At 40.0% G+C, this 18,170-nt stretch overlaps 1 protein-coding gene and 1 long non-coding RNA gene across 2 annotated transcripts in view; one reads left to right on the top strand and one right to left on the bottom strand.

Annotated features, from left to right (window-relative positions):
* The window catches only part of LOC309340249, a 59,932-nt gene extending 44,477 nt beyond the window's left edge, over positions 1 to 15,455 (bottom strand). The window contains exons 1-2 of the long non-coding RNA XR_014155871.1: positions 15,438 to 15,455; positions 5,051 to 5,093 (exon numbers count right to left, since the gene is read on the bottom strand). This is a non-coding gene — a long non-coding RNA (uncharacterized lncRNA). The remainder of the gene's footprint in view (positions 1 to 5,050; positions 5,094 to 15,437) is intronic.
* Positions 1 to 18,170, top strand: part of LOC309340672 (uncharacterized protein) — a gene marked incomplete at its 3' end in the record, with an annotated part of 204,225 nt that overhangs the window by 9,511 nt on the left and 176,544 nt on the right. The window lies entirely within an intron of this gene.

Genomic DNA, 18,170 nt, shown 5'->3' with positions numbered 1-18,170 from the left:
ATGCCCAAGCATGAAGGCAACAGCTCATTCACTGTCTGTTCCCAGCGTGATCATGGCTAATAGCTATCTTCCATGAACCCATTTGATCCTTTTGAAAATAATATTTACTCCTTCATTAGGGTCCTTGAAGTTTGCATTATGACCTAATGAAGCATCTTGGTCGGCTTTCCTGCTTGCATGTTAATGGACAAACCAGCTACTTATCTGTGATTTAGTAACCAAATAAGGCTGCAATCCTAACCCTATTTACCTGGAAGCAAGCCCCTTTCAATTCAATACAACTTAAATCTGAGTAGATATATTAGGGAACCTCCAGCCCACAGATCTGATTAGGCCCACCATTTGGCCCATAAGGCTGTTTCGGCCAAGCCACATGCACATGCCCTCCACCTGATGCCATATATGATGTCAGGTGTGGGGCAGGTAAATATATGGTTGTGCCAAAAAGGGAGATGCAGGCACTGCCTATCGGCTGGTTGGCAACACTTGCAAAACCCTGTGTTGTATGTGGCACTTGGAAGCCCCAATAATCAGTTAATTGCTGGGGCTTCAAAGCTCTTCCTCTCTACAAGCACCAATTGCCAGGTGACTGTTGGGGCCTCAAAGTGCCCTGCACAGCTCTCTGCAGAATCAGCTGCTTGTCAGTGCTCACAGAAAGCTATGTCTGATACTACCCCACGTGAAAGTCTCTTGGCTTATGATGTCTTCAGCAATCTTCATGTGTCAGCAAATTTCAAATGTCACATTTCAGAAAATCTGCAGTAATAAAGTCCCATGTGAGGACTAAGCATGTGAATTGGGTTGAAGACGAAGAGGGAAATAAACTCTTATACGGACAATGGTACATAGTCTACAGATTTCCAGAGGTCTGTAGAAGAGGCAATGCAGAAGATTAAGGTGCCTCAAATCTACAGCAGCCCACAGTATACAGAATGCATACTGCCTTTTCTAAAAGATGAACACACTTGCCATTTAGCTTTTCTTTTACCCTTGTGTGAGCAAATACAAACTTCACACTTTTTACGAAGTGTTAGCAACACTATGTGGGATCTTGAAACAATCATAAGCATGCTGCCACAGAAACTGAAGACAATATAATAAGTTACAGTAGATGGTGCTAGACAGGTGCAAAAGATTCAAGACAGTCATTTGAGGATACCTGCAAGATTTGCCCTTAAGCTAAGCGGTTTAGAAAATGTGCAATTTAGATTTATCTGTTCAGGAGGGAGATTCAGATAAAACAGTTGAGCTGGTGAGATGATTAAAGACAAACCCCTATATTTAGATAATGCTCAGATTATTACCTTATCTGACACAATGAAGGGTACAAGCCCCAACCCCACAAAGCTCAACGCTGTAGGTGTAAGTAGAGGTGAAAATGACATGCATAAAAGATGTTGATTCAAGATTCAAGTCAATCCTCCATTGTGGTCCCTCTATTTAGCACTGGGAGGTGAGGGACAATAAATTGTCCCGTTTATTGACATGTATCAAGCTATTCCTATTTTCAAAACACAGTAGCTTGAATAATTCCAATAAGGAAAAAGCCCCACATCAGTGTAAAATCTCTTTGGCTTGTCAGTTTAATGTGGATTTATAAAGTATTTTAGAATGCATGCTAGAGACTGGAAAGAGCTTAAAGGCTCTTCTGGAGTCACAGGTATTGCATTTTAATGTATACATCAGAATTTACTATATCATCTTTCAGTAATTTGCATCATCATGCCAGGAGTATGGATCTTTGTATATTAAAGAGAGACATGAAAATACCCAGGTTTATTGAGGATTATTTTGTTATGACAATAAAGTCTCTTATCACATTAAAAGTACATCTTTTCTCTGGGTTAAAACATGTCTTCTGTTACAAATCCAGATGAGCATGTGTCATAATGGCAAGATTAACTGAATGCTGCATCTAATGAACCTTACTGTTTACATTCAGAAGCATCCAGCAAAGGCACATACTGCAGGGACACTGTAGAAAATGCTCTTTAAACCTTCAAAAGTTGATAATTGTTTTGAAAGAACCAATCCAGGTGCCAACCTGAAGAAGGTGTCAGCAGATGACCCATAGTCTGCCTCTCGAAAAAATGTAAAGGCTAAAGCCCTCAAATGGACTTTTTTGTGTGGCCACTTTGAAACAAACTATGTTCTGCAGGTGGACAGTTGCTCCACTACAATGAAATATGATGACAAAGCGAGGTCTGAAGCTTCCAAATGATATTTATTTCCATTTATCTGCAAACCTGGGGCTGGTTTATTGATTTAGCATCTCTATAACTGATCCTTCTTCAAATGATTCCAGGGCAAGAACTTTAAAACAACCATCAATAATTTTTCTAAAGGCTAAGTAACAGGAATGGGGAGCCCAGGTGTTGCTGGACTACAACTCCCATCATCCTGATCCTGAGCTGCTGGGGCTGCTGGAGTTGGAGTCCAGCCTCTGGAGAGTCTCGGGTCCCCGCCCCCAGGGAGGGGCTAAAACATCAATAAGACTCTACACAGCAGCAGGTGAACAAATAAAGTAAGTTATTCCAATCAGCTTTAAACCTCATCCCGCAGAAAGCCTGGACAAAGAGGCAGCATGCCGTTTCAGCATTACCTTGCTTTTTTTTTTTTTTTTTTTAAATATTTTTATTAATTTTACAGAATAGAAAAGAACAAAAAATAAAATACGAAAGTTTCATAAATCATATTTCTTTTACAGAATCTTTTGGACTTCCCCACATCTTCCCGAATCTGCATTATTTATAATACCAATTTCAGCATTTTGTTATCTTGTTTCATCACTTATTATATCTTTCATTTTGTCATATTACCCTTTTCAATATATTTATAGCCCAATGTTCATAATACAAAATCTTCAGCTATTTATTGTCTTATTTCATTACTTATTGTATCTTTCAATTCATTATTGTATCTTTCAATTTCATGTTACCAAAATCAAAGTTATTGTAACCATAATCTTATATATTGTGATTAGAACGTAATGCAATAAAGATTTTTCTTAATTTCACCTCTCTTTTCTTGTACCTTAATTTTAATTTCACCTAATTACCATTGCTGGGGCTGATATTTCCTAAAAAGTGCATTTTCTTAACATTCATACAGCTTATAATATTTTTGTAAATAGTCCTTAAATTTTTTCCAGTCCTCTTCCATTTTTTCTTCTCCCAAGTCTCGGATTCTGCCAGTCATTTCCGCCAGTTCCATATAATCCATCAACTGCGTCTGCCATTCCTCCAGTGTGGGTAAATCTTGTGTCTTCCAACACTTTGTGATGAGAATTCTTGCTGCTGTTGTAGCATACATAAAAAAAGTTCTATCCTTCTTTAACACATTCTGGTCTACAATGCCCAGAAGGAAGGCCTCCGGTTTCTTAGACAAGGTATATCTAAATACCTTTTTTAACTCATTATAGATCATTTCCCAAAAGGCCTTCACTTTCGGACATGTCCACCAGAGATGAAAGAATGTCCCTTCCGCCTCTTTACACTTCCAGCATTTATTATCAGACAGGTGATATATCTTAGCAAGCTTGACTGGGGTCATGTACCACCGGTATATCATTTTCATAATATTTTCTTTCAGGGCACTACATGCCGTGAATTTCAATCCGGTGGTGCATAACCTTTCCCAGTCCTCAAACATAATGTTATGTCCAATATCCTGTGCCCACTTTATCATGGCGGATTTGACTGTCTCATCCTGTGTATTCCATTTGAGCAGCAAGTTATACATTCTTGAAAGTAATTTGTCTTTAGGTTCTAACAATTCTGTCTCTAATTTCGATTTTTCCACCTGGAACCCAACCTTTTTGTCTGTTTTGAAAATTTCTCGAATTTGGGCATAATGCAACCAGTCTCGCACCTTACTTTTTACATTTTCAAAACTCTGCAGCTTCCAATTGTCACCATCTTTTTCTATTAATTCCCAATATTTTGGCCAGTAGGCCTCCATGTTAAGTCTCTTGCGTGCCTTGGCCTCTGCCGGTGAAAGCCACCTTGGAGTTTTACTCTCCAATAAGTCTTTATATTTTGTCCAGACCATAAAGATTGCTCTTCTAACAATATGGTTTTTGAACATTTTATGAACTTTAACCTTGTCATACCACATCAGCATTACCTTGCTTTTAGTCTGGTCTGGTATAGCTGTGCATTGTGTATGATAATCTGCTATTTCTGGTGCTCCCATACTAACAGAATATTATGTTTTAAGGTGTTGCAAGTGCAGTAGGTCTTTATCTAGAGAGATGTGAGTCTGCTTGGTTTCGTTTAATCATTAAGCATTATGGAATTGCATATCACAATCTCATCTGTACTTAAACAAGCAAGAACAGCATTTAGAGACTATTGAGCTTCATGTATCAAATTCTCAGGGTTATACAATCCTGCAAAGTGTAACCAAGCAAAAAACACAACACCAATAAGCCAGGCCAAGAGAAGGGACAAAGAGTTGCTCTACTATATGTTTGCGTGATTTCTATGAACTACTAAGGCAGAGAGAAAAATTTGCTTCTGTTCAAATCGATACACTTTAGAATGTGGCAATACCACATCCACAAAGATGCCTACCGATTATGGTGGTATAAGATGGAACACTTTCCAGTTTCAATAAGTACTGTTAAAGAGCAGAAACTAAATCACAATGGATTGGCATAATAAAACTACAGTGCTAAATGTTTCGCCATATTTGCCCAGCAGGAGGCTCTCTTGCTACACGCTGCATGAGGCAATTCTCCTCCTGGACTAAGGCACTCAGTCATAATCAGGAAGTAGAAGGCAAGAATGTGACGATCACGCTAGCACTCAGGATGACATGGTATTAGAGGCAGTGAACCGTTTTTTCCAGCCTAGACGAATCACTCAGCATCATTTAGTCCTCTAACACCAACTCATTTACCAATTCACAAGTTATCCAATAAGAGGAGAGAGAGGAAAGCTCTTCCTTTAAAATCTTTACACAAATCCCCTCCTCCCAACTCAGAATTCATAAAGGTACCAAACCAGAAATCAAAAGCCAGAAACAAAAGTAGCATAATTTTACTCACTATAGTGCTGTGCAAAAATTTTCTTCTGTGTTGGTTTTTCCCCCTGTTAATGAGAGAAGAAAATGCATTAAAAAGTAAAAGGTAAAGGTAAAGGACCTTTACCTAAAGTGCATTAGAAAGTGATTAAAGGAGGAGAAAGTGTCAGAGAAATTCTCATTGGGTTAGGGTGGGTATTGCTATAAGTACTTTAGCTTTGAGGTGGCTAAATGGTTTAGTGAGTGCCTTTATTTCATTCTTCAAGTTCTCCAGCGATCTGCATTCTGCAATCTTCCCAAATGCCTGCTGTTTCTGAGGCTGCCTTCCACACACCAGACAGCTGGTTGTTTTATTGTGAAATCTTTACTTTTAAAGAAATAAGTAAAAAACAAACAAAGGGTAAAAGATATAATTTAATCTGTTCAAAGAACAGTTTAATCTAACACATTGTACTCAGATGTAAATCTCATTGAATGGTGATTACTCCCAGGTAAGTGGGTGTAGGATTGCAGTCTAAAACTGCTCTGTACAGTGGTACCTCGGGTTAAGTACTTAATTCATTCCGGAGGTCCATTCTTAACCTGAAACTGTTCTTAACCTGAAGCACAACTTTAGCTAATGGGGCCTCCTGCTGCCGGAGCACGATTTCTGTTCTCATCCTGAAGCGAAGTTCTTAACCTGAAGCACTATTTCTGGGTTAGCGGAGTCTGTAACCTGAAGCATATGTAACCTGAAGCGTATGTAACCTGAGGTACCAATGTACTTAGTATCTGTGTATTGGCTGAGCAAAAATGATTTATACATGTTCCCCACTTATTTGTTTTAATCCCCATAGCTTCAATCCACAAATGCTTACATCAGTGCTTATCACTAAACTTATGACAGCTCTTGGGGACAGCAAGGAAGACTGGGTTGAATGCCTCTGTCTCCCAAGTAGTTTGTTGACATTGTTCTGAAGATACGTGCAGACCAGCATGGATTACGGTGTGTGCAATTCTATGTAATGGGTGCAGGATTTATTTTCTACCCAGTACCACACATCTCTTTTTGTGTGTGTGCATCCAGCAAGGCGATCTGTATCTTGAATGTGGCTTCTGCATATAGATTGCCCTTGCAGGGCTGGGCTGCATGGTCACTTGTTGGCCTATAGGTTTCCCATAAAATCTGCATCTCTAACCACCTTAGATGTGGCCTGCATATATACCTGACTAGCACTGAGGCTTGCAAAAGAAAAATAAATTAAAGACATAGGTCCATTTCTTGGGAGGTGACAAATCCAGCATATGGACATTTCCATATTTATTTTCATGTGGTAAGGCATTTATACAAAATCATGACACCATCTGGGAAAACAGTATTTTTGAGACAGTTCCTGTATCATACAATGTCAGGGATTTTATTACAGGGACTACACCTCACCATGAAAGTGAGGTGGTAGAATCACAGTATAGACTACAACACCTCAAACTTAAATGCATAAATTTGACTTCCGGGTTGGTGCCTTCGGCAATGGCGGAATTCCTCTGACCGGGAGGAATTTGCCTTGTGGAAATCCGGGTCTGGCCGCCATGGCGAAGGCGGAGACCCATCAAAAATCACAGGCGGGTGAAGCCTGTGAACGTGGGATTCAGCGGGCACCTTTTGCGCCTCCCCTACTCGCGGGGAAACCTGGTTTCGGGGATCCGGAGCGACGTGGGGTGAGCGGTGCAGTGCTTTGAATCGACTGCTTTTTCCATGGAGCGAAGCTGCGTAGCTGTTGCCGGAGAGCGCTGACTTTTTCCTGTGGACAATTTGATCTTAAAGCAACTACCCGTGAGTAGAGTGAAGAACTGGATTTTTAAACGTCTTAATTTGGCATCAAAACGGGGAGGTTCAAAACAGGAAGTCCACCTTCCCCTTTTGTAAATAGACTGAAGCAAAGAGGCTGCAAGCTAGAGTCTTGGAAAGCCTATTGTAAAGGACTAAATTTCCATCAGTAAAAAATATTAAACCCCCCCTTGGAAGCAGGAGAAGAGGGGGGAAGTTTTGGATTGTATATGCCTGCAAGAGAGAGTGAAGGAAGCTAAAATACCACCGCTCCGAACCTGGAAACGGGCTGCTAGCAAGATTAACATGCTTTGGATTGTTTATTGATTGCGAATAGAACGCTTGCTGACAGCTAGCTGACAGCTAGTTAAATAAGAGAGATACATTGTTTCAATTGTCTCCGTCTGACCTTAAAAAGGAGTAAAAGTAACTGAAAACTGAAACTAATTTTATATGAACTGTGTTCTAAAAGGGAACATTATGGATTGATACAAATAGCAACTGTTTCCCCCTAGAGGAAGCTTTTGAAACTGTTACAAGAGTTACAAGAGTTGGATTGGGGGAATTTCCAGCTGCAAGATAAAAATTGTGTGACCTTGAATCTCTTAAGTCAATCCCTGAAAAAAGAACAAGGTCTGGGAAGACCTGGCAGCAACCTAAGAGGGCCTCAACATCAGGCCCCCCTGCTTCCTCTGCGGCTGTACCAGTACATTCTAAATCAAGAGGAATGTTAACAGAAGAGACTTTAGCGCTGGCATTAAGTAAGATAAATGACTCATTGGAACAGCTTAACGAGAAAGTGGATGCGGCAACTATTAAAATTGATTTAAATACAGAAAGTATAAATAATCTGGGACAAAAGGTGAATACCAATACAGAAACCATCCAGAAATTGATTCAGGAATCTACCTTGATACGGCAGACTGCAGAGGAAGCTAGGGAAAAAGCTGTTGCTGTGGAATGTAAAGTAACACAATTGGAGAGAGAGAGAGTCCCAGCCCTACAGAGGCAACTTGATGACCATAAGCTGACGCTTTCTATGATTGAACTTAAAGAAAAACAGACGAATCTGAGGATCAGAGCTTTACCTGAATTGGAGAAGGATAGTTTGATAGACTTTCTTACGCAGGAATTTGTTGATTTTTGGGACTTGGAGCAAGAGGAGTTCAGAATTGTGAGAGCCTTCAGACTTGGAAGAGGAGGGAAAAAAGAGAAGAATAGAATAAGAGACTGTTTGATCACCCTCTGAACTAAAGAAGAGAGAGACAGAATTTTGGGTTGGCACTACCAGAAGACCTTGGAAGTACAACAGTCAAGAGTGGAAATTTTTAAAGATGTGCCGAAATATCTTTTGGATCTCAGATCTAACTATGGAGATTTGGTGGCCCTATTGAGAAGGAATAAAATCGTCTTCAGGTGGGAATTTCCCCAAGGTCTATCTTTCAGTTTCAAAGGAAGGAAAATAAAAATAAGATCAGTAGAAGATAAAGTAAAGTTCTTGTATAATTACGAAGAAGATCTGCAGAAGGAACTTGGAAAAGACCCGAGAGCATCGGATAGAACAGTGTTTCCCAACCTTGGGCCTCCAGATGTTTTTGGCCTACAACTCCCATCATCCCTAGCTAGCAAGACCAGTGGTAAGGGATGATGGGAATTGTAGTTCAAAAACAGCTGGAGGCCCAAGGTTGGGAAACACTGGGATAGAAGATCACCAGATAGAGGACTAGAGCAAAGAGCATTGGACAGAAGATCATCAAATAGAGGAATAGTGGATATAGCAACATTATCCTTTGGACTGGACCCCCCAGTGAATGTGACACCAACACTACTAACAGAAGAAGAGCAAGCATTGGGTGCAGTTGGAGGAAAATCAGAGTAATTATATCATGGCGTTACAAGTATTGAGTTGGAATGTTAATGGACTGAACTCCCCGGAAAAAAGACGGAGAGTCTTTCATTTATTGAAAAAAAGAACAATTGGACTTGATTTACCTACAAGAAACACATGTGATAAGGCTACACAGGAAGATATTGAGTAATAAAAGATTGGGCCATGAATTTATTTCATCGGATAAAGTTAAAAAAAGAGGTGTAGTTCTTTATGCAAAGGAGAGCCTATCACCGAAATTTATATTCAAAGATGACCAAGGAAGATTTGTTGCAATTGAAATCCAATCACAAGGAGAGAAATTCTTGATAGTAGGCACTTATGCACCAAATGAAGGAAAATCAGAATTTTTTAAGAAGTTACATGAGACTCTGTTGGACTATATGGATTACAATATGATTTTGATGGGAGATATGAATGGAGTGGTGTCTACAAATATGGATAAGGCACAGAGACAGGTAATTACCAAAGATGGTAGACTACCAAAAACCTTCTTTGACATGACTGAAAATATGGATTTAGTTGATATCTGGAGAATGAAGAATCCTCTGGAAAGAGAGGGAACTTTCTTCTCTGAGGCTAAAATGACATGGACAAGAATTGACCAAATATGGGTAACTAGAGGACTGGCTCCGAAGACCAGCAAAGTGGAGATTTGCCCCAAAACTTGTTCTGACCATAATGCTGTGAAGATGGAATTGAAATTGATGCCAATTGGTTCCTTTAGATGGAGGATGAATGATACTTTATTTAGGAATGAAGATGTGACCAAGAAGGCCCAAAAAACCTTGAGAGATTATTGGGGGGTGGGGTGGGATGAAATTGTGCATGCATGAAGACCCTTTTGGTCTTGCTCTGTGGCTCTGTTAAACATAGCTACTGATGCTTTTAGTGTTTTTATTAGAACCAAAGCACCAATAAAGGTAACCAGTTGGTACGACAAAAAAAAACAAAAAAAAAAAAACCTTGAGAGATTATTTTGAGATAAATATGAATACTACGGTGGAAAAAAGAGTAATCAGGGACCCAAGTAAAGCAGTTATGAGAGGATTTTTGATACAACAGAATGCAATTAAGAAGAGAACCCAAAATGAAAAAAAAAGATAAAATCCTGGAGAAAATAAAGGAAGGAGAGAAGAAACTGAGAGCAAAACCAAAGTCACAGGAGATCCTGAAAGAGATAAAGTTATACCAAGTACAATATATGAAAATGATGAATCAGGAAATAGAATGGAAGATTAAACAGATGAGACAAAAGACATTTGAATCGGCAAATAAGTGTGGAAAATTGTTGGCTTGGCAAATAAAAAAAGACAAAAACTTAATACTAAGTGGAAGGAAAGAATGTACAGAACCCAGTGGAGATCAGGAAGTGCTTCCAGAGGTACTTTAAACAACTTTATACACAGGAGAAGCAGAAAGAAATTGACATTGATCAATTTTTGAAAATAAATGTACTACAGAAAATCTCTCAGGAAAATAAGTTAATGTTGAACTATAAAATAACGGATCAGGAGGTGGAAGGGGCCATCCAGAATATGCAATTAGGTAAATCTCCAGGACCAGATGGTTTGACTTCAAGATACTACAGATCTTTGAAAGAATGGTTAATACAACCATTGAAGGAAGTCTGTAACGAAATTTTGGAAGGGAGAAAGGCACCAGAGTCGTGGAAGGAAGCTTACATTACACTTATACCAAAAACAGAGACTGAAAAGACACAGCTTAAGAACTACCGCCCCATATCGCTGCTTAATGTGGATTATAAAATTTTTGCAGACATTTTGGCTAAAAGATTAAAAAAGGTTCTAGTAGAAGAAATTCATAAAGACCAAGCGGGCTTTCTCCCAGGCAGACATTTGTCTGACAACATGAAGAATATAATTAATATTCTAGAAAAATTACAAGTGAATATCAGTACCAAGGCAGTTTTGATATTTGTGGATGCAGAGAAAGCCTTTGACAACATCTCATGGAGTTTTATGAAGAAGAACCTACAGGGGATGGGGGTAGGCCAAGGCTTTGAAAATGGTATAGGTGCAATTTACTCAGAACAAAAGGCAAAACTAATTGTGAACAATGTAGTGACAGAAGAGTTTAAGATTGAGAAAGGAACACGACAAGGCTGCCCAATCTCTCCATTGCTTTTCATATTGGTCCTGGAGGTATTGTTAAATATGATTAGAAAGGACCAAGAGGTTAAAGGTATACAAGTGGGAGCTAAACAGTACAAACTGAAAGCATTTGCTGATGACTTAGTACTGACTTTACAGGAGCCAGAATCTAGTACCAAAAGGGTACTGGAACTGATTCAAGAATTTGGACAGGTAGCAGGCTTCAAGTTGAATAAAATGAAAACTAAGGTTTTAGAGAAAAATTTAACTGTGAATGAGAGAGAGAAGTTCCAGGAGGAGGCAGGATTAACATTGGTCAAGAAAGTGAAATAGGGGTTAACATGACTGCCAAGAATGTGAACCTGTTTAAGGATAATTATGAAAAATGTTGGATTGAAGTCAAAAAGGACTTAGAAATATGGTCAAATTTGAAGCTATCATTGCTAGGTCGAATTGCTGCGATAAAAATGAATGTATTGCCAAGGATGTTGTTCTTGTTTCAAACATTGCAAATTATAGACAAGATGGATTGTTTCAAGCAGTGGCAGAGAGATATTTCCAGATTTGTCTGGCAGGGCAAGAAGCCTCGAATAAAATTTAAGATATTAACTGATGCTAAAGAAAGAGGTGGATTTGCCCTGCCAGACCTTAAACTTTACTATGAATCAGCTGCTTTTTGCTGGCTGAAAGAATGGCTGCTTCTTGAAAACACTGATGTGCTGGATTTAGAAGGTTTTAACAATGTATTTGGTTGGCATGCATATTTGTGGTATGATAAAGTAAAAGCACATAAAGCGTTTAAAAACCATATTGTTAGAAAAGCACTGTTTAATGTTTGGATAAGATATAAGGACTTGTTAGAAAATAAAATCCCAAGATGGTTGTCACCAATGGAAGCGAAGGCACAGAAAAAACTCAATATGGAGGCCAAATGGCCGAAATATTGGAAAATTTTGGAACAAGATGGAGACAGAGTAAAACTGCAGAGCTTTGAAAAATTAAAAAACAAAGTGCAAGATTGACTCCATTATTACCAAATAATGGAGGCATATAATTTGGACAAAAAAGTTGGCCTCCAGGTGGAAAAATCAAAATTGGAAACAGAATTGTTAGATCCCAAAATTAAGAATTTGTCAAGAATGTATAACTTGCTGTTGAAATGGAACACTCAGGATGAAACCGTGAAATCTGCTATGATTAAATGGGCACAAGATGTTGGACATAACATTATGATGGCTGACTGGGAACAGTTATGGGCCACAGGTATGAAATTTACGGCATGTAATGCCTTAAGAGAGAATATAATGAAAATGATTTATAGGTGGTACATGACACCAGTCAAGCTTGCAAAAATTTACCATTTGCCCGAAAATAAATGTTGGAAATGTAATGAGATTGAAGGTACATTCTTTCACCTTTGGTGGACATGCCCAAGGATTAAGACATTCTGGGAGATGATTTATAATGAAATGAAAAAGGTATTTAAATATACCTTCCTGAAGAAACCAGAGGCCTTTCTCCTGGGCATGGTCGGCCAATTGGTGCTAAAGAAGGACAGAACTTTCTTTACGTATGCAACAACAGCAGCAAGAATACTCATCGCGAAGTATTGGAAGACACAAGATTTACCCACCCGGGAAGAATGGCAGATGAAGTTGATGGACTATATGGAACTGGCGGAAATGACTGGCAGAATCCGAGACCAGGGAGAAGAGTTGGTGGAAGAAGACTGGAAAAAGTTTAAAGATTATTTACAGAAATATTGTAAAATTAATGAATGTTAGAAAAATGATGGAATGAAGTTATATGGCTTTAGCAGAAATGTTATAAGGAATTAGGTACAGACAGATTGTAAATGTATTAAAGGGAAAAAAATAAGGTTAGAATATGTTAAGATAAATTACAGGACAGAAAACAGAGGAAGATGTATCATAGTATTTTAATATTCTTTTGGAAGCCGCCCAGAGTGGCTGGGGAGGCCCAGCCAGATGGGCGGGGTATAAATAAATTATTATTATTATTATTATTATTATTATTATTATTATTATTATTATTATTGGGAAAGGAATTGCTGAAACAGCTAATTGAAGTGGAATACAAAAAGGGAGGTGTGAGGAGGTCGCTGAAACAAGTGAATGAAAGTTATGATATGGAAATTATTGGATGTGTTTTTAATTGTTTTTGTTTGGTTGATTTAATGTTTTAGGGTTTGGGTTGTGTGGTGTTTTTGTTTTGTTTTTGTATTGTATTGTATTGTATTGTTTAATTCTTTTTCTTTTCTTTTGTAATCTTTAAATGGCTAATAAATATTATTTAAAAAAAAAACAAAAAACTTAAATGCATAAATTTGTTCCTCCAGGTGGGGAGTGTAAGGGCTGTGTGACAAAGGACAAAGACCTGACTTGGTCAATGGTATTTCAAGGAACTTGAATTTTTTTTAATTAAAGATTTTCTTGTTTTACAGAAGTGTAATGTCTTTCATATTTTTTTCCATGTAACATTTTTACAAATCCGTTTCATCTGTTGAGACATTAGGGTGAGGGAAAAAAAGAAGGGGTGGAGGGAGGGAAGATGGGTGGGGGTGGGGTCGGGTGGCGAGGTTTCTGTTATACTTGAACACCACAGGCTCGGAAAGGAGGAGGAACCCTTCTCCTGAGCAGCAACAAGCCCAGCAGCTGGGGAGTTAACACATTCCCTTCCCCAGGCCCTCCCACTGCCTTATCAGTTTTACAAACTTAACACACCCCTGCAGTGGTCTGATGCTTCCCATCAATTGCATGAGAGAAACACAGCCGGTCTCTGTTTCCACAAGGTTCCTGAGTGGGAGGAAGGGACAAGTTGTTGCAAGGGCATCCTATTTCACTCCAAAGGCCTTTGATGCCTCATCTGATTCATGGTGAGCTTCCCAAAATGACTTGTATCAATTTAATCAAGTTTAACTTGCAAAACATCCTCTAAGTCTAAAAGAATGCTTGGAAGTGTAGCTTGCTCAAGAGCCTGAACGTTCTGTTTCAGCGCCCTCACAAGACTATAGTACTCAGGGTTCTGTGAAGAGAGACAGCCATGGGCATAGCCGGGGTGGGGATGGAGGGGCAACTGTCCCCTCTAAATCAATAAAAATCAATAAAAATACATAGCAAACTGAGGTTCTGGCCCCCCCCCACAAAAGGCGTGATCACCCAACAAAAATCCTGGCTACGCACATGGACACAGTGACTATTAAACCAGTTGAAGTCTGCAGTGTAGATACATCTTGTTAACAGTCACCAAGAAACATAATCAGCAACCCCTAACGTGGGCAACCATATGGCAAGCTTAAAGGTACTAGTGCCGGGGTATCCAGCATAATGTCCTCAAGATGTTGTTAGACTACAACTCCCATTAGCTCCAGCCAGCACTGCCAATGGTAAGGAGATGATGGAAGTTGTAGTCCTACAACACCTGGCACCTAAGGTGGAAGAAAAAGACTCTATAATGTACAGTTTTAGGCGGCAAACCTATATACACTTCCCTGGGTATAGGTCCAGCTAAACTCAAGAAGACTTACTTCTGAGTAGACATGTATAGAAATGTGCTGTTAGAGAACAGAAAAAGGTCAAGAACGTCAAGTGAGGATAATGCTAACAGTGGTGAGTGGTTTGCAAAAAGAGGAAGGGTTAAGAGTACGTTGCAAACCTTTAAAAAGGGAAGGGTGTGAACTGAACAAAATGCTACTTTTGGAGGCTCCTACATAGATAATAGAAATAGAAGTCTGAGAGAAAAGAAGGAGGTTCACATATAGTTCTGTTCTTCTCACACTCTGCAGATTTACAAGTCTGTAAAATATAGATAAGTGAAGAAAGTTACACTTAATGGCCACTGCTTCTCAACAGGGAAGATGGGCCTCATTCGGAAAAATCAATCTGGGTTTCTTGCCCTTCTTTTCAGGCTTCTTTGAGCCTTGTGTCATATTTCCAGGGGAAAAATGTGTTTTCTTTACTTGAGGGCTCATTTTTTCCTTACAGGTGTCACTGCCATAGTATGTGTAGGAAAGCTTTTAAAAAGGAAAGAAAAAAAATATCTATAACTACCTTTAATTTCGAAGTGGCAAGGCAACTATCTATCTATAATATCTATAATATCTATAACTACCTTTAATTTCGAAGTGGCAAGGAGCAAGGCATTTGAGTAAAGGGTGTCAGGAAAATAAAGGGAGTGCAGGGCAGCATTTGACAAAATAGGCAGCTTCTTCCTAACAAATTATGTTTAGAATAAGGAAAGACATAGGTTCTAGCTACCCAGAGACAAATTATAATATAACCTGCCTTTTATAAAGTGTCCATTTGCAATCAAAGGCTAATAGGTTGATACCTGACCATTGCTTAATAGACTGTACACTATTCTATTTCAGTTCCTCATTTATTACAAATTATTTCTTTATTAATCTATTTTCTCCCCCCCACCTGATTCAACAATAACAGAATACTTGTGTGAACAGCATTATAGAGTCAGCAGCTGTGAACTTGAAAAGCAGAGAAGCTACTGATCCCTTCAGATCACAGCCCCTAATACAGTACTGTTTCTTAGCACAATATTCAACTTTTTGTTTAGGTCTGAGACCCACCTGTAGCCCATACATGCCTTTGTGTAGGTTTATGTGGTAGCTGGCTGCTGTTGGGACCCACAATAGGTAGGCCACAAGTCTAACTCACACATTTTAAGACTAGTGGGTTTGTTACCTCAGGGAGGCTCCTTTTGTATTCACTGCAGTGGAACATTCTGGGCCTATGAAGCCACAACACTCTCTCTCTGAGAGCTGTTTAGATCCAGGGAATTGCCTCCATCCTCTCGTGCAGTATTCTGGGTTGGCTGCACACCTCTAGTACCTCTGAAGAGGAACCTACACAAGGAAGCTGTGTGGGCTAGTTCCTTTTAGGATATTGCAAACAGGTGTTGTCAGCTGGCTGCAAAAGAGAGTGTGCCCTGAGCCATAAAGGGCACTCTTCTTTTTGACATAGGGGTTAACACTTGCATGATGCTACTCATTTCTTAGGTATGGTACCCTATATATCTCATGGGGTGTTTGTGTAGGAAGTTCCTATGCAGACAGGCCTTCAGTATATCCTTCAGTACCTGCGCTTTAGTCATTAACAAAACATCACGCTTCAAAGTCTTCCCTCTAAAAACAATCTCTGGGGAATGCCATGCTTCATCTGGTAATGAATACGTGAGCTTCCTCACTGCTTTCCCCAAAGAACTGCTGTTAAAAGATAAATGAATGGTAAAGAATGTTGACACTGGGACACAGATTACTCTTTGCACAACTATAGGAGGGCAGCAAGCGGGCATCAGAGCCTCCACAAAATCTTTGTACGTGCTGATTTTCATATCAGAAACATATGTTTGCAACTTTTGTTCTTTTTCAGAATTAGGAAATTAACCAAATTCAAGTCCCTTTTGATGATGTGCAGATTTAAGCTATGTGCTGCTTAGGGGAAGAAATTAACAGGATATACGGAATTAGACAAAATAAAGTCCTGACTGTTTCCCTCTCTAAGCCTCTATGCTGATTTTCATAAACCATCACATACATATAATGAAGCTATATATTACATCTGTACCTATTTTGCTACATTTGTTGCAAACTATATATATATATATATATATATATATATATATGGTTAAGAAAACTTCATGGGTATGTGTGGGTGGGTGGGTGGGTGTCTAGTAGGCAGCTAGGGGGAGAAAATAAAAAATATTTATACTAGTATAGTAATTCTTAAACAGTCATTACATAGAAGAAAACACAGCCAGAATATGATGTTCCCAGTGGCGTAGCGTGGGGGGTGCAGGGTGGGGGCCGGCCGCACCGGGCGCAACATCTCGGGGTTAGGGTTAGGGGGCGCAAATCCACGGGTTAGGGGGTGCAAATTACTTGCCTTGCCCCGGGTGCTGACAACCCACGCTATGCCACTGGATGTTCCCTCTTCTGTGTCAGTAGTATGACCTAACATTTTTCATGTGTTGAAAGATTTCTTACAACTTCTGGCAATTTGCTGCTAAAGATGTATTGTTTACTCTCAACTGTGTGTCATTGCACAATTCCAACTGAATTCTCTTGTGATTTACCATTGAATTCTTTCCCTGCTTTTTCCAGTTTATTATTTTTTCTATTAGACTTACTACACAAAATCTACAATACCCCCCTCCTGGAAGAAAATGGGCACAAATAAAAGGGCATACCGCACTGGGAAGTTTCTTTACTCAAGCCCTGTTATAATGAAATAACAGCACTAGTAATGGTAATACAATTTAATATATATGCATTACATGGTTTAATTGTATTGGGCTGTGTGTAACCCACATTGGGATTCCATGGTGAAGGCCAAGTTATAAATGCCTATGAACGAACTAATAAAATCAGCCCTGGAAGGGACTTATAACAAATGAATACACAATGCACGAACATATACCAGCAGTTCCCATTTATTTCAATGGGGCTTGCACAGGAGAACTTCCCATCGGATAATTTACGCCTACAGCAACTGTTCCCACCATAATCGTTTACATTTGCAGATGCACTGACTCTGCTTTAGATAACGTAAGCCAGCATTTATGCCAGCTGTATTTTTGTGGGTATTGATTTATGTGAGGGTGTATAATGATAAAATGAGTCTAGGAGGCTGTAAGTAATATAAGAGGTTTATTCCCGTTCCTTTCTTACAGAGGAAGCGCGGTAAGAGTGTGCGGGAAATAAGGGCCCATTATGTCCCGGTGCCTTGGCTTATTGTGGTTTATAGGTTGCCAGGGCAACACACTCAGCTACCATTCCCTTCTCCTCCCCGCCACGAGACCCTCATGCTGCTCTTTCAGCTGCCACTCCTTTGTTGCCACGGGCGCTGGAGCAGAAAGAGAATGCGAGCGTTGTTTCTGATTGGGCCTCGCCGAGCCTTGCTTATTAGCATATGAGGACGGAGTATGACAGGCAGGACGAGAGCCGATTGGCTGAGGCTGGAGGTGAGGCTGTGGGGTGATCCCGGCAGGCCGCTAGCTCTCGGACTTGAGCGGGAGTCGGCTCCGGGAGGCCGCGCGCGCGCTCGTGCTCGAGTGTCCTCCTTTACCCCTCGCGGTGTCGCGCGCAGATCCGTGTCAGCTTCGTACTGCTCCCGTCTCCTTTTTTGTCCTTCCGACGGGGCTTCCAGACGGCGCGCCGCGTGTGTGCAGCTCGTTTTTGCTGCTGCGCTGGGGAGCACGCGGGACCTGCGTGTCCAGTTTGGCCGAGGGTGGTGTTCACGCAGCCGAGGCGTGGAAAACTACCGAGTGCACGCCCAGTTGTACATGATTCAGGCTTGCCGGG

This window comes from Podarcis erhardii, assembly GCF_964252035.2.
Source record: "Podarcis erhardii genome assembly, chromosome: 4".
Lineage (NCBI taxonomy): Eukaryota > Metazoa > Chordata > Lepidosauria > Squamata > Lacertidae > Podarcis > Podarcis erhardii.
Note: the sequence above shows the minus strand (reverse complement) of the source record. Positions and strands in the feature narration are given on the sequence as shown.